A 24,335-nucleotide genomic window follows, 5' to 3' on the forward strand; every position below is an offset into this window, starting at 1 on the left:
ACACATCATTGCCTGCATCCATTGTGGGCTAGAGAAGGGGAGAGGTCTGCCTGTCATGGACACTCAGGGTGTCAAGATGAGGGAGGCTCTTCCTGCACTCTTTTTCATTCGCAATATAGCAGAGTGTAATTTCTCCATGGCTCCCAAAGGTCTACCATCCGTGACATCGCTCTCCTTCTTTTCCTGTCCCAATTTCCATTATTTCACCTCCCTTCTCCTTCCCTTTTCTCTCCTCTCTTCTCCTCTCCTCCCTTTCCCTCCTCTTCCATTCCCTTTTCCTCCCCTCAGTTAGCCCTCTCTGCTTTTCTCCTCTCTTCTCTCTTCCTTTCCTTTCCTTTCCTTTCCTTTCCTTTCCTTTCCTTTCCTTTCCTTTCCTTTCCTTTCCTTTCCTTTCCTTTCCTTTCCTTTTCCCTCCTCTCCTTCTGTCTTCCTTTCTCTTTATGCTGTGTCAAACCTATGATCATGTATATGCTATGCAACCATTGTTCCACTAAGCTGCATTGTTAACCCCTGTTCTTCTGAGACAGAGTCTTACTCTGCAGCCTAGACTGGTGTTCTTGCCTCTGTATCCTGAGTGCTGGGCTCTCAGGTCTGAATCTCCATGCCAGGCACTGACATCTGCCACTTCTGTTTACATTTCCTAAATCAAGGGCAGTCACACTCACAGTGACACATTTTGAAGCAACTGAGAAGATTCCATCTTACACTGAGCTTAGAAGAAAGAGAAGAAATATATTGAAGACTGTCCCGGTGAGGATTTCATTATTCATTTAACACAAACACAGGGGAAGGGATTTCTTATTGTTTATGGTGATTAGAGCTGCCAGCATGAATTTCTTATGCTGCAGTCATTTCTAAGTATTCCTAGAAAAGTGTCACATGAGTTCTACAGTAGAATGCAAACTCCTGCATTCTTGGGCTCTGATGCTACAACAGCTTTTCAATGCTTTCAGTGATGGTAACAGTGATGAAAGTAATGGGGAGGCATAAAAACTTACTCATGGAGAGTGAGCAGTGCTTCTAATTCTACTTTGTTTCATATTCTTTTGAAAGTGCCTTTCAGATCTTAATCAAAGGACATCGTTGTGATCACATGAATCAACATTTGATGGATAGGAGTTAAGACTCAGAGACCATAACTGGAATAGGTTTCTCAAGTTTCCAGTGTAAGGTGAAGTCTCTTTGGATGTTAAAATCCTCACTGCCACCGTACCACCACACCTCCACTCACAACCACCATCACCTCGACCGACCACTGACACCTCACCACCACCACACCCCCACCACCAATATCCTCCTAACAACTGCCATGATCATCATCACCACCTCTCTTACCTCCACCATCGCCACCATCACCACCACCATCACACATGCCTCCCCCCTGTCCTACCATCACCACTGCTACCACAACCACTCCCAATCATTGTGTCATCATCACCACTCTCATCACAACCACCTTCCCCCTGCAGTACCACTGCCAGAACCCTCACTACCAACACCACTCAATCCTCATCACCACCACTGCCATCATCCACATTCCTTCACCATCACCACCACCACCTCCATCACCTTCACCACAGCTGCATTCATTACCACTACCAACAACGAACACTATCACCATCAGTACACCCACCAAGCCACCATCACCGCTGCCTCTGTCACCCATCCCTATAATCACCATCACTCACATGGTTGCCCCCATCACCTGACCCCCCTCATGGTCACTATTTCATCACCAGCATCACTACCTAATCAGTACCATCACCACTAACACTACCATTACCAGTCCCACTGCCTGTCACACTTGGGTGACATATGTTTCTCTTCAGAACATAATGGAGACTTTCAAATTAGGTCAGATTTCTAGCAACAGAGTGTATTTCTGTCTATACTGCACAATTCAGGTAGAGAAAGTTATGAGGGAGAACGGATGGCTCTGAACTACCTGGGTGACTAAATTTGCATAAACTTGCCTTTCTCCCTCTTTGTCTTTTAATCTTCTGTATCTTTACCAAACCCAAAAGACAAGCCAAAAGTCAAAATGACACCCAGTTATTTTCAGGTCAGAGGAGATTGAATATTCCTTTGGTGCCTGTACATTGCTTCAGGGCCTATTCTTTGTGCCTTTTTTTTTTTTGCCAGTCCTAGGCTGAGCACTGTCCTTGGACTTTCTCAAGGCTAGAGCTCTACCACTTCAGCCTCAGCACTACTTCCAGCTTTTTCTATGTATGTTGTACCGATGAATCGAACCCGGGTCTTCATGAATGCAAGACAAGCACTCTACCACTAGGCCAAACTCCTGGTCCCTGTGCCTATTTTTTAAAATTGTTATTATAACCCAAAAATTATATAGTCATTTTCAACATAGTATTCAACATAGTATCTAAACCTGCTGTATTTTTTTTCACCCTTTGTTCCTCCATTTCTGTGTTTCCCCTGTCTCTCCCTCTCCTAAAGACAGGTAAAAGAACAAATAAGGCAGAAGAAAAGAAAGCAAAAGCAAAGCAAAACAAAAAGCCCCTCTTGTTTCTATTTCCCGGAGTTCATTTCTGTAAGTTTACTTCTGCTTTTGACATGGACTTTCCATGTACTGCCCAGATTGGCTTCTAACTCCTGGGATTAGATGATACTCTTGCATCAGACTCCCAAACAGCTAGGACTACAGGCTTACACCACTCACTATATCTTACATATTTCTTACATATTTCCTGTGTGTACTACTCAGTTGTAATCTTTTTTTTTGCCAGTCCTGGGCCTGAGCTCAGGGCCTGAGCCCTGTCCTTGGACTTTCTCAAAGCCAGAGCTCTACTACTTGAGCTTCAGCACCACTTCCAGCTTTTTTTCTATGTATATGGTGCTGAGGAATCGAACCCAGGCCTTGTGCATGCTAGGCAAGCACTTTACCACTAGGCCAAGGTCCTGGCCCCTCAGCTGTAATCTTTTGAAGGCAAAAAGTATAGTCAGTGTTCCTCAAAATCAAGCTACAAGTCAGGTCAAATTCTGCTCAGCCTCTAGCCAAGCTAAGCTTGGGTAAAGTGACATGAATGCCAAGTTATGCTGATTAGCTGGAATCATCTCATTTCACTTGCCTGCTCTAGTTCTGATGATGGTTCAGGTCTCACCGAATAGTGTTCAGAGTGGGAAGTTCTTGCTGTCCACCTTGCTACCAATCTCACACTTCTGTTTTAGTGTGTGGCTTATGTAAGGAGAGATGGTGTCTTGAATCCCTGCCCACAGCATGGTTTGCTAAACCACTCATTGTAAGGCTTCTAGGCATTTGTATCTCTAAACAGCCTTGCTAACTTGGGTCATGGTAGAGAATTCAGATCCAAACTAAAGCCCTAATGCTTTATCCTCCCCCTTCAAATATTCATAAAATAATGGATGTATTGAATTACCAATCCCGGATCCAACTGAATATTTGCCAAGAATCCCAAGCTTCTACTTCATATAATACATCTTATTTTTCTTTTGGGGATTTGTTTTCTGAATCAGTTTACTTCTTTGTGGTCCAATAATCACCAAATGGAATTCTCTCCATCTTTCATCTTTCATCATTGGGAGGTTAAAAAAATACGGTCTTATTTTATGGAAAGAAATAAATGTCTCCAAATGGAAGATACTATGTAGTGACCAATTAAAAAATACCCCTCAAGAGGCCCACATTTCTGGTGAAGTAGAACTGGAAATGTTTAGACTCAGGGCATTAAAAGAATGGGCATGTACCTCCACTACCTTATTTCAAAAGAAACCAAATATAGTCTTTTTTGATAAAGAAAGCTGGAGGATCTTTATCCATTACTGCAAGTAAGCCAGAGATAAGTGTATAGGCATATTCTGAGAAAATTAAAATGATTTTTAAAATTAAACTAGAAGTCCCTATTGGCGATTGAGCCTACAACCATAAAATAGATAGCTGTCAGAAGTTTAGTTTGTATTTATTTATTTGAACTTCAGTAGAAGCTCTAAGTTGTAACTTACTATGTGTTTATGAGTGTTTCTTGACTATGAAATAGTGTTGTCTTAGATTATACATTCAGATAAAAGTGTGTTTAGCTTGATTATTTGAATTGATAGTTATTAGCTTTATACATTTAATATTTATGTCTCCTATAAAACTTTAGGTTGGCTAATTCTTTGGTATATTGTGTAGAAATATGATTGTATAATTATATATGTTAATCTTACTCATTTGGCAAGTCCTTCTTTTTGTAATGCAATTCATAGGTAAACACTTTTGCAAGTTATTTTCATTGTAAGTTGCCATCTTTTAGCTATTAGATTCAGAGCATGCTATTTAGGTATGGTCACGTTTAGTTTAATCCTCAGTATATTTATGGAGGTACTACAATTGTAGTAGGTACTTAATTCTCATTGTAAACTTTTTTTTGTTGGTACTAGGGTTTGAACTCAGGGCCTCAAACTTGCTAGGTAGGTGCTGTACCACATGAGTCATATAGCAACTATAACAATTGGTAGATTAAAAATATTTATAATTTATTTATTTCAGTTTTGGGGGATCAGACACAGGACTTCACACATGCTAGATAAGCACTCTACTACTGAGTTATGCCCCCATCCTCAATTCTTCTGCTTTTTACTCAGTAGTATACTGTAACCAGAGGCTAAACAATTTTATATGCATTTTTGGTATGGAGATAGCAGTTCCATTTTCAGGTGTAATTATCATCTATTTACAGATGAAGAGATTAGAAACCCAAATAAAATGTATAATTTTCCCATGGGCCTGTATTTGGCAGTGGGAGAACTGAGGGTATCCTTAGAACCCAACCAATGTAGAGTTTCTCTTCCAATGGGCAGCAGCTTGGTCTCTATATACTCTAGATCTATAGCTATATCCATACTCACAAGCAGCCATACTCTTGTCTATGTATGGACACCATCTTTCCATATAGGTCTTCATTCTTCTTTAAACTTGAAAACCTAACTAAAACTTAAAATGATAACTTAACATCTGCCTTTTCTATTTTTATTTCTCTAGCTGTGTGTGTGTGTGTGTGTGTGTGTGTGTATTTAGTGAGGCTCAAAGTCAGAGTCTTAAGCTTGCTAGCCACAAGCTCTGAACTACAATTCCTAGTCCATCCTGTGTAGTTCATTGTTATTTTGAAGCTCTAGAGACAAAAGGTGCTGAGTGCAAACGTGAGATAGATCCTGCTCCCCACAGCCCCCCAGCATTTCTACCTTACAAAACAATCATGTATTTTCAAGCAGGCTTTCCACAAGAGAAGCTAGTATGGGCACACAGTCAATTCAGTTCCCCTGACACTTTCACACAGAGTTTGTCCACGTGATTACAAAGGCTGGGAACCTAGCCCATCATTATTAATGTTTTAAAAAAGTTATTTTGGCTTCTTTCAGGGCCATATCAGTTTCAAAGGTCGCTGTCAGGGTGGGAGCAGCTGAAGTTGAAATGGCTTGAATGTTTAATGTAGCCTTGGAGCGGAAACTTCTTCAGAGTTGAAAAGCCAGTAGAATATTCATAGAAATGTAATATGAGCACAGGATAGCAAGTCAGTGTCAAAACTTCCTTCCAAAGTGTATTTGCTGTTTGTAAAACTGGTTCCCTGGGGACCAGAGGAGGGTGGAGATATGAGGGCTGACTGCGTTGGTCCCACAGGCCTTGAACAAAGTCTGTAGGTTAGAATCCTCTTCTTCCTACTAGGGGAGTGTCTTATTTCCCAGCATTTAGGATTTGGGGGTGATGACAATGAGGTGCAGTCTTTTGGCCCTTGGACGGCCCTCTAGCTCTCTAGCCCATTCCTGTGTTGTGCTTTTAAACACTACAGCTTGTAGAGGAAGCTATATGAAAAGAGTTGTGTAACGTTTTGTAAGATGAGAAATGGTACCATTTGTTTTCAAAGTCAAGATGGTGATAGAAAAAAAATAAAACAAACAATGCAACAAGATAGGAAGGCATCATAACATCATGTTAGGGTTCTGGAATTATAACTAAAAAACGAAACCAAGGGTTCAAAAACAAGGATGACCTAAATTTTCCTTCCAAGAATGAACAAATCTCATTTCCCCTGCTAGAAGCCCTTCTCATCTGTAGTTAATCTTAGAATTAACATTTCACAAATGACTGCCTTCGTGCCCCCAATGAGGTACGTGCCTGCTGGCTCAGTTGATTAGAACCCTGTGCTAATGAGGTCACAGGTTCAGTCCCCAAGAGAGGGCTGGTTTGCCTCCCTGTGTTTCCCCTTCTGAAGCCGAGCCAGATCTCCAAATGGACACTGCCTACAAGTGGCCTTCTGGATGAAGCAGGATCAGCACAATTTCTTTTTTTTCCCCATCATTTGTGGGACAAACAACTCCAAGCAGATGCCTGGAATTAATTTGGAATATGACAATGATCCCTTGAGGTAACAAAATGGTACCCTAGAGGCTACAAGGCCTTTTTTTTTTGGACTGTGTCATGTGCCCCACTTGTTGAGGGATGGCTTCCTTGTTGGGAAAATTGATTGATATATGTGAGAGCTTCCCATCCTCTCAGCAGGAGGGTAGGGAGAATAGCGGATGAAGACTTATCGGAAGGGCTTGGAGGGATTTGTGTTGAATTGTCACTGGTCACTTATCTAAAAATAAAAATGGATCATGTAGGGCCTTGCATTTTATGTCTGGGATACTTTCTCCCACAGCCTCACCATTTGTGTGAAGTCACACCATCGCCAAGAACACTTGGAGCAAGTGTCTGTCATTCACACATTCTCTCCATTTCTACTCCCAGCAGTGTATCAAATCACTTTTCCAGTTCCCGGTTCAAGGCCAAGTGTGAGGTGAGCATGACTGGACGTATGGATTAGCCACTGAGCCATTTGTTCTATGCAGGAAAGAACAATGCCTGGTGAACTTCTTCTAGTGGATTTTGCTGTTGAAGTCAGAAACTCAGACTGGCCTTTAAAATCTTTATTTTATTTTTGGAGACGAGATCTCACGATGTTGGCTTCCAATTCTTACTCCCGGGCTCCAATGACCTTTCTGCCTCAGCCTTACAAGGAGACAGTACTATGGGAGTTCATCACTACACATGGCTCTAAAAAAATAATAACCACATTACCTTTTCTTCTAGCAGACTGCCTCTACTTGGTAGTGGGAGAACTGAGGAGCCAACCTCCTACAAAACAAATGTGCATTTTCAAGCAGGTTTTCCACAGAGAAGCTAATGTGGGCACACAATTCAGTTCCTAAGACACTTTCGTACAATAGACGGTCTCCACTCACAGGGCTGGTTTAAGAACAAGTTAAGGTAATCATCGCACTATAAAGCAAAGCACAAATGTGAGGATAAAGACAGGTGACCTGGTGAGCAAGAGTCAAGAAGACAAAGGAGCTGGGTATTGGATGTTGAGGGTTTGGTACCCTTTGCCATATGGTGTGCTGAGAAAGATACCTATGGAGAAAGAGAAAGTGGCTATTGGCTGAGTGATTGCTGACTTTCACTGGAAATTTCAGACCTTGACATGACAAGGTCAGGCAGTTTAGAACTCCAGCCGATTAGAAAGAGAAAGGAGCAAGACAGGCTAGGGCAGTGGGGAGCTGGGATGGCAGGCGTTTCCTCAGCTATCCCAAACTACCAAGTGAGGAGAGAAGACAGCAGCACCGGTCCATTTATAACCCATTCTAGCCATCCGTAACTGTGACTCTAGTGGTTATGCTCCAGCTGTGAGTAGAAAAGTTCACTGAAAATGAGAGGCCTTGAGTTCAAGTCCTGGCTCCGCAAACAACAACAACAACCATGAGAAACTGAGGTCACTGAAATGGAAGACAAGCGAGATTCCAAGGTTAGAGCCTACTTGTGCTTCCTAGGAAGTGCCTGGAGTTACCATGCTTTGGAAAAGCACGCAGAATAAATAGAGATGAAATGTTCTACTACAATAAGCCCAGCACAAATACAACCCCGATGATACAAAATAATATATAAGCTGTATGTAGTGTAGGTAATATGAGTTACGTGTACCATACTTGAACTTAGTTGTATGCTCTGCATCGTCTTCGTAATTTCAATTTACTAAGAAAGTAGTAAAGAGTTGGACACCAGGAGTTCATACTGTCATCCTAGCTACTTGGGAAACTGAGAACTGGAAGATTAAAGTTCAAGGTCAACCTAAGGAGGGAAGTCTGAGAGACCCCCTTGTGTAACCCATAGTTGAGTGTTGTGACATGCGATTTCAAATTGTATAGAATGCTGAGATTGGCAGGATAGTGGATCCAGGCCAGTAAAGGCAGAAAAGTCCTTGATTTTCCATCTCTCTGGAGAGAAGCTGGGCATAGTTGCATATGCCTGTGATCCCAGAGACCATGGGATTGAGGCTCAGGCATGAGCAGAGATAGATGGGAAAGGAGTCTTTATTCTAAAAATAACCAGTGGGGAGGGGGTTCCCTCCTGGAGACATGGCTCAGTAGTACCCAGGCAGCCTACCAATCATGAGGCCCTGAGTTCAAACCCCAATTATCTCCCCAAATAAAAAAGAAGTAGTAATAAAGCATAATCTGAAGACCGGATCATCTTTGCTTTTATTTGCCTTTCGAAGTGTTATTTCACTTGTTAGGATATGCAATGATCTAATTTGGGGAAAAAGTATAAAAAAAGACTTCAACTGCAATCTTCTGCTCTGTAGCCCAGCTAATCAGAGCTAAGTCCTGGATCATCACTGATTTTTCCAAGCCCTGGGCTCCACATAGATGACAGGGAATACATGGGTAGCAGGGGAAGCTTTACATCCTTGGCAGGCAAGATCTTAGCAACTTAAAGGACAAATCTGTGGCTAGAGGCAGATGGGATCCTTCCCTGCAGAAGACATGTGTTTAGCAACTGGCAGGAGGAGGATCCCATCAATTGCAGAGTCCTGAAGCTGAGCTTGGTCAAGAGCAATGAAGGGAGCTTTTCCCTCCTCATTCAGCTCAAGTTCTTGAGTTCTGTTTGTTTTAAGAAGAGAGGATCGTTCCATGCTGCCCAGCCTGGCCTCAAACTGGCAATATTGTTGTCTTAGTATCTGGTGTAGGTAGGACTACAGGAACGATCAGCAGAACTCTGGTTTCTTGAATTGTTCATGTGCCAGGCCAGGGGACCTATGAGGAATGAGGTTGAGATGACTGCTGTCCTGCTGCAGGTTCCAGTGGAGATACAGGGGAGAGAGAGGACACATGAGGGACCAGAACCACAGGGACCAGACAACAAGAGCCATGAAGGAAACTCACTGGCTGTGTGACGGACAGTCTGGATCGGAAGTGGTAGCAAGTTTTTGTGACTACAGGATTTTAGCGAAATCAGAACGGAAGAGGATGGGCCAGAGGGACCTCGGAGAACAGGAGAAATCTCAGGTAGACTGGAGGATGACTAGAGTGTTTGTACAGCCCAGAGCCAAGCTCTCGAGTTGAATAACATTTTGAGAAACAATGCACAATTAGATTTTCTCTTCTGTGCAAAGGTAAGATAAACTGTATTTAGAAATCCAGCCTAATGACAAAGCATCTCTCAATGTAGGTAGAGAAGAAAGATTTGCTGAATTAGTACGAAATACATATGGTACATGGATATTCCTTCCCCAGAAACTTCCCATTCATTTATTCATTCATTCACTCATTCAAGCTTGAACTCAGTCTGTCTTGTGCTTACTGGGGCAAGTTCTTGTCTTTTTACATTTTAATTTGTTTTTCTAACTGACTCTTGTGCTTTTCTAACTAGCCTTGAATCTACATCCCTCTGACTTTGTCTCCTGAGTAGCTGGGATTGTATATATTCACCACCAGAAATGGCCTTTTAAAATCTCTGTCTCTGTCTGTCTCTGTCTCTTTCTCTCTCTCTCCTTCCCTGAGCCTATCTTTCTATATATTTATATATTGATTCATCTATTCATTATTTTGCCAGGAATTTGAAGTCTGAAGTATGAACTCAGGGCTTTGCACTTGCTAAGCAGGTGCTCTACCACTTGAACCATTATTTTTGCTTTGGTTATTTCTTGGATAAGAATTCACATTTTCCCTGGGCATACCTGGATCTCTGATCCTTTATTTTCCTATTTATGCTTCTCATAGAACTGGAACTACAGGTGTGCACCACTGTACCCAATTTATTGGTTGAGGTGGGAGGAGTCTCACTAACTACCCAGGCTGGTCTCAAACTTTGTTCTCCCAGATCTTATTCTCTTGCGTAGCTGGGATTAGAGGTATGAATACCTGGTTACCTTATTTATTTTTAAATCCTATTTTTGACTTCTGCTAAATGAAAATTAACATCTAATTTTCACAGAAAGGCAACTATTAGGTGGGAATACAGGTCTGCATTTAGCCTCATGCTAGAAGTCAGAGAAATTGGTTCTGGGGTCATCTCATTGTATGTACCCAATGAAGTGTGCTCACAGATGGATCTTGATCCATTTTTGTTGATCCAATGTGCTAAAAAGAGCAGGTCTTCATATTGCTTCTGTTGTTTAGATTCCCTAGTAAGATTCCACTGGTAAGCTGATTTCTTTATAAATTAACTGTCAGTGTATAGTACAAATTAACTGTCAGTGTATAGAAAACAAAGTCATTGTCCTTCAGAGAGGATATGAAAGATTTGGCAGTCACATGAGTAACCCCTGAACTCGTGTCTCCACTATAGGAAGCTTTCTGTAAATCCAAGGCAAATGGTCACAGTGGCCACACCAGTAGTTATTTGGGCTTCTTCCAGTGACCTCACAAGGCATGGCTGGAAAAGTTCGTGGTGGACAGAAAGGAGCTTACAGGTGGCCGTAAGTACTTCCTAACCGTTTGGATGCTTTTAGCTCACAGTGCTGTGTGCTCGCAGGATAGAATGGAGACCCAGTGTCTCTAATCTTCCTCAATGATGATTGACTACCCTCATCTAAGAATTAATCAGAGCTCTCTGGAATCTTCATGTCCAGTACATAGGCCAAAGCCAACAGGAGTTTTATTCCTTATACCACACACGAGTTTTGGGCTGTCATGATTTTCGATGTGCTACCTGTCCACAGCATATTAGTATTTGGAGCTTCTCTTGCCTTGGACCCTTGACCTCTGCCTTGACTGGAACTCCCTGAGGAAATTTGTTGTGTTCATTAGGATCATCCCTTACCACTGAGTTTTACCAGCTGCGTCAGCGTTTTGTGACGTATATGTTACATCAGACTACTTAATGTAAATCTCCATACAAAGTAGGATTCTGTACTTCCTGGTAGGGCCTGCTGGTTACCCCTGAGGACTTAAGAATCAGTGTAAAAGTATAGAATCCCTCGTTTGAGTCTGTCAAAGGAACTCACAGTCTGTGAGTTCTATCCCTGTGTAAGAATGACAAGCTGATATGACTGGAGGGAGGTATACAATGAAGATGATGATGGTGATGATGATGATGAAGAAGGAAGCATATGAGAAAAAGGAATTTTAAGCTGTCAGCCAGGTGCTGTAACTCACGCATCTAATCCTATATATTCAGGAGCATGAAATTTAAGGATGAAGTTTCGATCAACCCGGGCAGGAAAGTCTGTGAGACTTAATTGTCATCAATTAACCACCAACAAGCAGGATGTGGAGTTAGGCTTCATGGTAGAATGCCAGCCTTGAGCAGAAAAGTCAAGTAAGAGCATCAGGCCCTGAGTTCAAGCCCCAGTAGTGGCACAAAAGTAAAGTAAGCTATGAATTTGTCATTGAAATTGCTTGGGAATTAGTGTGAGGCTGAGGGATTAAAGGATACTGTTGCTGGGTAGATCTGGGTTCCAGACTTGGCTTCACACTTCTGGCTATCAGTCTTTGAAGTACATAAGTCACGTGATCTCTCTGAATCTCATTTCATCTTTAAATGGGGTAATACCATTTACCTCACAACCTATTGGGAGGATTAAAATGGAGTAATTACAATAACCTGGTATACAAGAGACATTCAAGTATGTTTCTATGCCCTTATCCTTATCCTTTTTTTTCTAAAAAAAAAAAACAAAACAGAACAAACCTTACCCTTAATATCTAAATTATTCCCTCCCCAAAAGAACAGTCTTGGGAGTAGAAGCTTATCCATTTGTTGTTGGGTCATTCAAAGGGATATGAAATTTCTTTGTTTGGTTTGTACTAAATTGACTTTGCCCTTTAAAAAAGAAGAAGAAAAAAGACAACCTCTGGTACCTCAAACAATGAGCCTTTTAAAGTCTGCATTGGACACCAGTCTCAAAGAAGATTCTTATTAACATATTTTCTTATAAATGGAGCTCCACTCATCAAATATTTATAAGTAGTTGAGAAGCCAGCTCAGTGGTTGGCAAGCCCGGGGATGTTTCACACGTGCACGGTGGGATGGCATAGGCAGGGGAGACCCTTTAATTTTGTGACATGGTTTGGGGGCTCCAATGTGACCAGCATTTGGCATGGTTTCTCCCAGCTCTGGGTCTGCTCTGGAACCTGTCAGAACTCCCACGTAGCTGGTCCTTGCAGGCAACTTCCTTTGAAGTCCACGGGAGTTCTTTGAGTAGAAAACATACACTACGGGGTGTTGATGCAAATAAGAATCAGACCTGATATATTCCAGAATAAAGGTGTTTCTCACCCCAAATATTAGCTCTTTAGCCTGAAAACTATGTTTGATCATTAAATAAAAGAGCCCATCTCTTTCTTTCCAAAATGCCTAAAATCCACCACCAAAGGTCTACCCTCCACCTACAGAGGAGATGATGAACCTTTTAATTACTGGAGAGTTTTAATTAAGCCAGATATACACAGTGCAGGGCTCTGTTTTTGCTTTAAACATATCAATAGAATAAACATTCTCAATTCCAGGGAAACTTACTAAATACAAGGTACAGACGTAACTCTTTTGAACTATCACTCATCCAGTGTGATAATTCAGGAAAGTATCTCTATTAAAGATAGTTAGAAATAGTTGGAAATGCAATCGCCGGCAGAGCACCAAGCTGCAATTTGTAGACAGGTTAAGTAAATTAAATCACTCACTGTCTTTTTTTTTTCCAATGGCTTTAAAAGTTAGAGGTAATTTGCAAAGAAAATGCTCAGTTTGAATTGGTTTGTAATATCTGCTAATGATCTTTAAAAAAATCCACTTATTCACAATTCTATCCTGGAGGGAATTCTAGTGTGCTATCAGGAAAAAATTTCTAAAGTCTGAAATGTCATTAGCTAGTGCTTTCTTTGAAGTAAAAAGCCCTGGAAAGAAAAATAAATTATATAAGGTATACAAGTGCATAGCACAATCACTTTGATAAATAATATCTACACTTTCCATAATGTTTCCTACCTCAAAATGCAACAATTGAAATCTCAGCTGCTAAATTATAGAGCTGTCTTTTGAATGATCTTAGTGTAGGCATAGCTTTCTGTTTATTTCACACATATATTGAGTTCTTTCATATATTTATGGATTGTTGATGTAAAAACAGTAGTGCTAGGAACAATTTTGATTATGTTCATTGTATTTACCTTTTGGAAACACAGGGTGTTGCCTAAATATAGGTCTGCAGGTGCTTCCATCTCTACTTAAAACAATAGCCACTTCAGTAGAGCCTCCTTGTGTCCCTGGGCTAGGTACCCCTGAGTAGAGGCGCAAATACTTTGCAGCATTGGGACTTGCTCAATATTGGATAGCAGGAGCTGTGAAATACTACACCAAAAGGAAAATGTGCTTCCTGACCCCAGCTGGGCCATCAGTTTTCGCCTGAAGGCAGAGGAGTCTTTGTTGTAATGCAACTCTGGTTTGTGTAACTGCAGATGCAGTTTTGGCTGCCACAACAGCTTGTCTTTTATTTTATTTTATTCTATTTTTTTTGAGGGAGGAGTTGGATTTTACTAACCATTAGCTACAGGTTAATTATACACTTGTAAGGAAACATTTTATTGTAGCCAGCCTACATTTGTTACCTTTTAATCTTATCTTACATAGGACTAGACATATGCGATCATCTAGCAGGCTCCTCATTACTGTTATTATTATTGTTATTAATCTTCTGCTGGTCTTAGGGCTTGAACTCAGGGCCTGGGTGTTCCGGAGGGTTTTTACTGAAGCCTGGTGCACTACCACTTGAACCACAGTTCCACTTCCAGCTTTTTGGTGGCTAATTGGAGAAAAAAAGAGTCTCATAGCCTTTCCTGTCTGGACTGGCTTTGAACCATGGTCCTTAGATCTCAGTCACCTTAGTACCTAGAATTACAGCCATGAGCCACTGGTAAAACCACTGGCTTTACTGTCATTATTTTATCCATTGGACCCTTAGCATTTTCTGCTTGTCTCTCCCTCTCTTCTTCTGCCCCTCTCCTTTCTCCTTTCCTTTTCCCTTCTACATCCTTTTCCTTCCCCTTTTCTTCTTTTACCACCACCTCCTCCTTTTTTTTTTCCTTTTCGTCTTCTTCTGTCTCATACATCATTCATTTCTTAAGCTCATTCTTCATACTTGCTCATAGTGGAGACATTCTTTTTTTCCTTGAGCAGTTGAAAGTCATATGCCTTGTTTTTTTCTCATTTCTGCTATGTTATTGACCTCGGAAACACAACAAATACAGGTAAGAACAAGTCTGTCACTCAATTAAAAACAGATTTTAATCAAAGACCTTCTGCTAGGATTTGGCTCAGGTTTGAGCATATCCTCAAAATGTTCATCTCTTGAAAGCTTGGTCCTCAATATTATGTTGCTGGTGGGGTCTTTTGGATGGGGAACCTTGTGGAAAATATTGGGTCATTCGAGGTACTGCCCTTTATGGGATGGAGCTTAGTGATTAACATCGTTTCCTTGAGAGTTGTCATAAAAGAGCAAGACTGGATGCAATTATCTGGCCTCCTGTCTAATCAAGTGAGTCCTCTCTCCCTTTTGCACATGTGTCTGCTTTTACATGCAGGAGGCTTTCACTAGAGCTGAATGGATGACAGTGCCATGCTCTTGACTCTCCAAATCTCTTTTTCTCTTTCTCAGCTTCAGGTATCTTGTCGTGGCAATGGAATTCCCTCCATTTACTTCATACAAGAAGATGGACATCAACATTTTAAACTTTTTAAAGTCCTATTGAGGTCTCATATACGGAGCATGGAGAGAACAGAAGCATGTGTACTGACTTGGAGTGAGCACATGCCATCTGTAACCACCTGACCCCCCACTCCTCATCAGCCTCAGGAAAAACAAAACGTATCACCAGTGTGGTGAAATTGCCCCAGGATGTAATTCCATTTTCTCTTTCAAAGATGCCACTGTCCTGGCTTTTGACATCACAGATTAAAAACAATTATATACGTGGAATTGTTTAGAGTGCATTTAAGATATTCTTTTTTCATGCGTTGATATTTATGATTTATTGGATTATATTTTAAAATATTATCCATAGCTAAAATACTTGAATGTATCTTTGTTTCGGTTCTTTCAGTAAAAAGTTTTTTTTCTTTTATTTTCCTTTTATTTTTTATTGTAATTAATAGAAGGATTACATTACATTCACCAGATAGAAGGTGCATAACTTCACAAACATTGATACCCTTTCTTATGACATGGTCCCCATTTCCCTCCCACCCTCCCCCCGCAATTAAGTAGGGTGCATTTTTTTGCCAGTTCTGGAGCTCGAACTCAGGGCTTGGGCTCTGGCCTTGAGCTTCTTTTGCTCAAGGCTAGGACTCTACCACTTGAGCCACAGCACCACTTTCCATCTTTTTCTATATGTGTGGTTTTGAGTAATTGAACCGGCTCTTAGTGCATGCTAGGCAGGCACTCTACCACTAGGCCAAACTCCCAGCCCCTAAGATATACTTTAAAAAGCTTAGTTTATGGTGGCATGAACATTTAAACAGGAGTAAGTATTCTTTTGCTCGGCCTTATCTCCGTACTGTGTTTGTGATGTGTTGTTGGATGCAATTGTGCTATAATCTTTCTCCCATTGTATCCATAAGATACCACATACACCACAGGCTATCTATGTCCATTTTTATCTTTGGGTTGTTTTCAGGGAGTGTGACTTTCCACTTTTTTTGGGGTACATTTGCTGTGTGTGTACATTCTAGTCTACGAGTCGACTAAAAGCAAGTTACTCAACCATATGCCATAACTGTGTTCAAGTTGAAAAAAATAATACCAAATATTTAGTGTCTGTATAATTACAATACCAGTGGTTTTCCCTAAGAGACTGCATGCACCAGTCTTGTCACCAGCAAATGAGAATTAGGAGACTTGGTGTTCCAGGTCTTTTTGATTCTAGTCATTGTACTGGTAAGGAGTAGATTATTACTGTGTTTTTTCTAGATTGTTCATAAAGCATCATTTTCAGATATAGTAGATATTTGAATGTTATCTTTTATGAACGGTATTTCAACTTTCCTGATTATTTTATATTGTATGGTCGTCTTATGGAAATTTAGGGAATATTTACGTATTTTAGATATGACTATTTTTGTTTTATATATTGCAAATACTAAATGCTACTGTGAGCATGACTTTTCAGAGAATTTTAATTTTGAGATAGTTCATATTATCAGAACTTTCTGTTATTGTTAGTCCTTTCAATGTCCCACATAAAAGAGCTTTGTGTAGGATAAAGCTATCCGTATTTTCTCATAACTTTGTTGTTTCTCTTTTTTTTTTTGCCAGTCCTGGGCTTGAGCTCAGGGCCTGAGCACTGTCCTTGGACTTTCTCAAGGCTAGAGCTCTACCACTTGAGCCTCAGCACCACTTCCAGCCTTTTTCTATGTATGTGGTACCAAGGAATCGAATCCGGGTCTTTGTGCATGCTAGGCAAGCACTTTAACCACTAGGCCAAACTCCCAGCCCTGTTGTTTCTCTTTTTATATTTAGATATATACTTCCCATTTTTCTTCCTTCCTTCCTTCCTTCCTTCCTTCCTTCCTTCCTTCCTTCCTTCCTTCCTTCCTTCCTTCCTTCCTTCCTACCTACCTACCTGTCTTCCTTCTCATTTCCCTCCTTTCTTTCTTCCCTCCCTCTCTTTCTCCTCCCTTCTTTCCTTCCTCCCTTGTTTATATCAGAAATTGAACCAAGGCCTCATTAATGCCATAATCTCTACCCTCAGCCCATGATGTTGCTTGTTGAGCATGGTGTGAAGTTTCAATCATTTTTTTTCCCCTCACCACTGATACCCACATATTCTGTATCATTAATGGAAAAGACTTTGTTTCCCTGGTGTTCTTCAATCATAACTTAAAATACTATTTACTTATGGAAACAATCATACAACTTTTAGTCTTTATTTCACAAATTTGAATTATTCATTTTTTAAATAATAAGACAATCTTGCATTTTGAATCAAGTCCAATTTGGCTGTGATGTATCTATTTTATGTGTTTGGATGATATTAAAATGTTTCTAAGCAATATTTATGAATTAACTCAAGTATAAATTTTCTTTTTACTATAATATTATTGTTGATTATATTGTCAAATTCAGCTGCCTCATAAAATGAAAGCATAAATGGGTCTCCCACATAAACGTAGTAAGTATACATTGATCCTGAGCAACTACATAGCACCATTTTGTTTCCTTTCAGGTTTCTGTACGTTTTAACTTAAGACTTCCAGCAGGGAGCTGATTTTATGTGAGTTTTGTGAAGAAGAACAAACGGCATTTGTTGAGATTTCCATATCGCATGTAGGAATATATGCATGTGTGCATAGCTGGAATTCATTGCTGCATTTAAATCCTGCAACCCATGATCAAGACCCATCCTGGGTTTAAAAGAGAAATTTTAGGATGTATGACAGGTCATTTTGGATGTATGACAGGAATTCAGATAAACACCCAATCTTCACTGAGAATCTTTAAAGTTAGTTTTATTTCTGACTCCTGACCCCTTCAGTCATTATTCTAGAGGTGTGTGTGTGTGTGTGTGTGTGTGTGTGTGTGTGTGTTCAATTTCTTTCTGTACTGTTTATATCATACTTTACCTATCTTTCCTTTCTTATGTATCATTGTCCTAGTTTAGGACCAGCCTGTCATCTCCTATAACCTGGCTATGGGAATGAGTGGGCTGTTGGGTGTACATTGTACCTTTTCCTCAGCTATTCAAGTTCTTGCTCTAAGATAGAAAGCTGGCCATGTCAACTGTTTTGCTAAAGCTGTGTGATGGCTTTGCATCACTCTGGGAGATGAATCTAGGCTCATCAATATGGCATACATTCTTCCATAATCTGCGATTCCAGTCCATTGAGGCACCTTAACAACCTACTTCGGAGTGGGTGACTTATAGATATTTTGCTTTTGTTTTCATTTTGTGATGCTGGGAATCAAATTGAGGGCCTTAAGTCCAAAATTAAAGTGCCTATAGTATTTACATGCTTTTGTTCCTGTCTCTTCATGTGGCAAGAGGGGCAAGGGAAAGCACTTGAGTCTTCCTAAAGAAGGTACTGTCTCACTGGTTCATCCTTGGCCTTTGTCTCATCATCTTGTTTTTTTTTCCCCTTATCTTCCCTGATTCAAATAAACAAATACATGTATGTACAATACACAAGGTGTAACAACATTATTCACAAGACTATATGTTGGGAATGAACTTTACATCTTAGGCAAGGGGGGAGGGGAAAAGTGGGAGAAAGGCATGGTAAGGGGTAATGTACTCACTACTTTACAAATGTAACTGTAACCTCTCTATACACCACCCTGATGATAAAATTAAAAAAAAATAAAGAAGGTACCAATCTCATTCTTGGGGGAGTACTCATAATTGCTTTTCAAAGGCTCAGCCTCTCCATATCATGACATGAATTGTTAGACTACCACATAGGTATTTTAAGAAAATGCCAAGATCGAGGCTACAGCACCTGGCTATACTTTGCTTTCTTGATCACAGACTTTGGCTTTTTTCCCTCGGCTGTATTTGCAGCTGTCTAGATATCCTTGACTCTACAAAGCCAGGGCTGCTGAGTCTTCCTTCTTGTCCGTGGCTTAGTCTCTGTGTATAGCTAGATAGAAAGCTCATCATAGTCAGAGGTTAGTCATCTTTGTATACCTCTTTGTTAGCTTGTGGGAAACAGATATGCTCATTCGTAGATCCATCCAGCAGAATAACAGCAATTAGCTGACTTTTTGAAGTGTTACTTCATCTCCTATTGGAACCCTGACATGGGAGAAAATGGCCAAAATGCCACTATCAGGATAAGGAAGACTACATAAAGTATGTAGCTACTTTCTGAGTTCAGAAATCTGCTTTTTTTTTTTACCAGTCCTGGGCTTGAGCTCAGGGCTTGAGCACTGTCCTTGGACTTTCTCAAGGCTAGAGCTCTACCACTTGAGCCTCAGTACTACTTCCGGCTTTTTTCTATATGTGGTACCGAGGAATCGAACCCGGGTCTTCATGCATGCTAGGCAAGCACTTTAACCACTAGGCCAAACTCCTGGCACCTAGAAATCTGCTTTTTTAAGGAAAAAAGTATAGACTAGGTTATTACAGGGATCATCTAGGTAAATTTCCCCAGAGGAACAAATTTAAGAATTCAAATGAATCTTGCTTAAAAGGCAACTTACCAAGATCATTCCCTTTCTCTTATTAATAAAAGAATTTACACAGAAACTCTGTAAGTCGTTGTGTGATGGATTCACAAGGATCATTAAAGTCTCCACTTGATATTCTCTTTCACTTGGTAAAATTGGCTATACCCTCAACATGCTATCACATAAAAATGGACTTTCTGTGGCTCTTCTATATGAATGGGTCCTGGTTGCACAGAGGGGCCATTCATGTTATTTGGCCCATTTATTGCAAGTACATTCTAAATTTGGCCTTAATTATTTTTCCTTTCACAAAAATATTTTGTGGGATCTTTTGGAACCCTGACTACTTCCTCCTTGCCCCTTAAAACAGAAGCCAAGAGTGTTATTTTTTGTTCTCATCTAATTAAAATAATTGCTTGGTTCCTTTTAACTAGATTCATGCAGTTATTAGCCTAACACATGGATGAGTGCCATAGGTGCTTGGAAAACAAAATAGAAAATGATCATGTAGCTTCACATGAGAAAGATTGTCTGGTGCCAAGGAGCATTATTTCCTTTCAGCCTGCATTTTATAAGGGCCTTTCGTCCCCCTGGCCCCTATTTCACTCTCTCACTCAAAGACGACCAAGTGAAAGAACACTTCTACCTCTATACAAAGGTGTGTGTATAGCTAGCTCTGTATAGTCTGAAGGGAAGTGGGCACTTGATATGCAGAGCTGGGCACAAAAGACTTGGATCTGGTTTTACTCTCTGCCCCTGGTTTGTCTTTCAGGAAAATTGGGATTGAAGGACCAAGGTCCACCTCTCCTCTACCAGGTGGATTCATGGAAGGAGAGCATAGCAACAGGGATAAGATGCCTGGACACATGCATTCATCAAGGGTCCTTGAGGTCCTTCTGCTTTAAGCAGGATGTTTGTGACAAGATTTCTTTCAAAGGTGATGGTGTCTTAAGGGTTGACAAACAAGGCTCTTGCGTGATACATCGGAGTGTTGCCTGTGCTTATAAATAAAGTCTTATTGATACACATGTGCGCATTGTTTTGTGTATTATCTATGGATGATTTTTTCATCATAGCATCGAGGGTTGTGACAGAGACCATATGGCCTATGATCTAGGCCTTTCCTGAACAAATTTAGTCCTTTGTCCAACTTACTGAATGTTTACTAAGTAACCTTTTCCCTTTCTACCTCCATTTCTCTACAAGTCCTTTAATAATATCTATTTCAAAAACTGCTTAAGGACTTTGGAGAGGTATTCATGTCATAATTGTTCAGAGAAGCTATGTGAAATGCTGGAAGCAAGAGAGTTAAGACAAGAAACTGTGTGTAGAGGAAAGATTCGGCCATTACTATTTTTTTCAAATTGTGGATCTCAGGCTGCTTCTTCCTCTGGCTGCTGCCTGGAGGAGAAGGTGCAGCTATATGGCTGGAAGTTCTGGCTTGAAGTACATCTTTTTAAATTCTATTACTACTTTGGAGTAAGTATTGCAGACTTCAGCTTCTAGCCCAAAATACCCCAAAGATGGACAGCCTTTTCCGGGAAGTGGTTGGGAGGATTAAGTGAGAGAATGTGAGTCCATATATATCCAAAATCACATGCTACTACTACCTTTGTGGCTCTATTCTTCTCTATGAAAACATTAGCCCAAGTGTTTTAAGCTCTACCCGTCACATGGAGAATGGGACTTAGTAGCATGCCCAAGATCAAATGATCACAGAGTGCAAGAACGGAGGGCCTCCAGGCCTGAAGTACTTGTCAGTTTCTGTAGTGCACAGTGCTTCTCTGCATCATTTGTGTTCCCTGGTTTTAGGAATGCCTGGTCCTTGCTCGGCGGGATGGCTCTTGACAGAGCATTTCCTAATATGCATAGCACTCTAGGGTAGATCTCCAGCATTGCAATGGGAACAACAAAAATGCCCAGTCCTTTAGTTTCTTATTTAAGTATTTATTTATTTAACAGTCCACATTATTTAAGAACTGCTAATGAGCTGGAAAAGGCTGACCATATAAAGAAGAGGTACGCAACCCTTCAAATGATTTTTGTTCTTGATCTCCTGTGATTGGAATCCTTCAGAAGTTGCAGATATTCTGCTTCCTATTTTCCATGTGATGCCAAGAGACTTGTTCCTCATTTATAATGGTAGGGTAGGGGACAATAGGTGAGACGGAAGAGGAGGAGTCATCCTGCCTGCTGTCTGCTAGGACTGGAATATCCTACAGAGACACCGCTCCCTCCCCTCCCCCAGGCTTGTTTCCAGTGTTAGGTCCTGGTGAAACTTTTAAGAGGCAGGGGCTAGTGGAAGGTCGTCTGGTCAGTGAAGGCACTTGAGCGGGTATTTGAGACCACAGGTTTTTCCTCTCTCTCTCTTTCATCCCACTTAATAGTGATGACTTGATGTGCTACTTTGTCACAGGTTCAAAAGCAACCAAGCCACCACTTAGTCATGGATAGAAACCATCAAATCTATGAACCAAAATGAAATTCTGTTTGTTTTAAGTTGACTCACCTTCCATTTTTTTGTTACAGTAATAGAAAGCTGACAAAAGTATTTTCTCTGAAGTGACATATTTTTCCTGAGTTTACACACGCCTTAGGTGCAAGTCCATGAGAAGAAAGAGAAATATTCCTTAGGCTAGGAATATTAGAAAGTTAGGGTTGTACAAGAAGACAAAGGGAACCCGTATTAGAAAAATGATCTAGTACAAATTGTCTGTCTAATCTATGTCTATTGAAGAGTTACACAATCTAAAATCCCATTGCTATAGATTACCATTGCCTCAGTCTGCAAACCTCTCTTCATAATTAAGCAATATTCTGGAAGGAAGTTAGTCTTTTGGAAATTTTAGAAGCTACTAGTTCATTATAGCCGCTACCATTACTTCCACCACTGGAACGTGCACTCTTCCTTAGGAGTTATCATGTTAGTAGGCCAGGAGCAGACTTGCCTAGTTATGGTATTAAATTCATATTTTTTTGCCCTTAACACTCAGTGATTTAGCTTTTTTTTTTTTGCCAAATATGTAGCTTGGACTCTGGGTCTGGATACTGTCCCTTAGCAGTTTTGCTCAAGTCTAGCACTCTATCATTTTAGCTATAGCCCCACTTCCTGCTTTGTGGTAGTGAATTGGAGACAGTCTCATGGACTTCCCTGCCTGGGCGGGCTGCAAACCATGATCCTTAGATCTCAGTCTCCTGAGAGCTAGGACTACAGGTCTGAGCTACCAGCACCTGGCCTATTTTGTAATTTTTTAAATTGTATTTTACTGTCGAGGTCTATCTTGGAATTTTTGAGATGAAAATGTTGAGGAGCCAGGAGCCAGTGGCTCATGTCTGTAACAATCACTCAAGATGAGAAGATAGAGGATTTCAGTTTGAGGCTAGCACTGTAGATTTCTCATAAAGTGAAAAGCCTGCTGAGCCACTACTTCAGTAGAGTTCAGGCCCAGTGAGGAAGGAGCTTGGGAAGAGGGAATTATAGCTGAAATGAAGGAATATATAATTACTGGCCCTGTTCAGGCATGAAGGATGGTTGTATGAATCCAATTTTCATTACTATAGCAAATACCTGAGATACCAGTTTGTAAAAATGAAAGGTTTCTTTTGGCTCATGGTTTCAGAGGTTTTAGTGGAGGACTTGATGGCCCCATTCCATTTCTGCCTATGAGAGGCAGAACGTCATGGAGAGAAGGAGTGAAAACAAAAGCAATATGCAAAAGGGAGAAAAGAGAAGATCTGGGTCCCACAGTTCTGGTTAAGGACACACTCTTGAAAAATGAAAGATCACACACAGCTCTCACCTTCTAAAGGCTCTATCTAATACCTTCCAATATCACTAGCCTGTGAATCAAGCCTTCTGGTGGACATTGAGATCCAGTCTAAATAGAAACGGACATGTTCAATAGTAACTTGTTTGTACAACAACCAAAAGACAATAAAAATTAAGAAAAGTAAAAAAGACTGCATATCAAACTAAATAAAAATGAAAAGTGAGGCAGCTGCCACCTCTTTTCATACCACAATCCCAGTTCTACAGGAGACTGTGCCAGGAGAAAACATTCTTCTTCATATATCTAGCAGATGACATTGATATGGATTCTGTTCCTGGTCCAATATAGCTCCCATAATCCTCTGTGAAAAGGTTCATGATTATGTCCAAAAGGCCCATGTTGGTGAGCACTGTCCATTGTTATCTCCTTTCTTCCCATCAACCCACGGGGCAGGAATTACTGTCTTCAATCTTAAGAGTAAGGAAATTGAATCTCATGTGGCTGTAATTTTCCAACTGAAACTTTCTGCTGATCCATGGTAGCTTAATGTAGAGGGGATTTAAAGTTGTGGTGAGATCTAAGGCGTCCAAGATCTCTACAGGTGAACTGAGCTAAGTTGTTTCTTCTGGGCCCTGGAAGGAACTGGGTAGCACAGTTTTGCTCCTGAATGGCCCAGCAGTGGCTCTCTGAGTGGACTGAGTCTTCTGGAATCTCCTGTGCTCCTAAGCAGGTATGTTCTGATCCAGCCTCTGCTTTGTGGGCTTGATGTCAGTTTTCCAAGTGCTCCATGGGTCTTAGGTCATGAGGTCTTAGGCTGGTGAGAAGGACAAATAGAGGCCCTGGGCAGGAGTGAATGGCAGGGGCTGGAGACCAAGGCCTTGGTATCTGAGTCTTGTGGTAGACATAGATCATGGCAACTTCCTATAGGCTGTGTTCCCAGTCAGAAGGGTTTTCAGAATCCATGGGCTGGGACAATACCTTATGAAGCAATCTTCACTATTTTAACTTCAAGTATTTTTCTTTTGTTCTTTGCTTACTTTTACCTCATTGAAGCAACTAGGCCATTGTTTCCTTGTGGCGAGGGGAAGGACATGTATTCTCTCTACTATGATGGCTGGTTCTTTAGGTTGAC

General features: G+C 40.8%; 2 long non-coding RNA genes across 2 annotated transcripts in view; both read left to right on the forward strand.

Moving 5' to 3' along the window:
- Nucleotides 1–20,423, forward strand: part of LOC150060188 (uncharacterized) — a 47,384-nt gene extending 26,961 nt beyond the window's left edge. Inside the window, exon 3 of the long non-coding RNA XR_016536119.1 lies at nucleotides 20,206–20,423. This is a non-coding gene — a long non-coding RNA (uncharacterized LOC150060188). The remainder of the gene's footprint in view (nucleotides 1–20,205) is intronic.
- LOC150060189 (uncharacterized) lies at nucleotides 552–15,248 on the forward strand. The gene is made up of 2 exons (XR_016536117.1): nucleotides 552–750; nucleotides 14,928–15,248. It is a non-coding gene; the product is annotated as an uncharacterized LOC150060189 (long non-coding RNA).
- Nucleotides 20,424–24,335: the final 3,912 nt, after the last annotated feature.

The sequence above is a fragment of the Megascapheus bottae genome, chromosome 7 (assembly GCF_031878675.1).
Source record: "Megascapheus bottae isolate mThoBot1 chromosome 7, mThoBot2.hap1, whole genome shotgun sequence".
NCBI classification, from domain to species: Eukaryota; Metazoa; Chordata; class Mammalia; order Rodentia; family Geomyidae; genus Megascapheus; species Megascapheus bottae.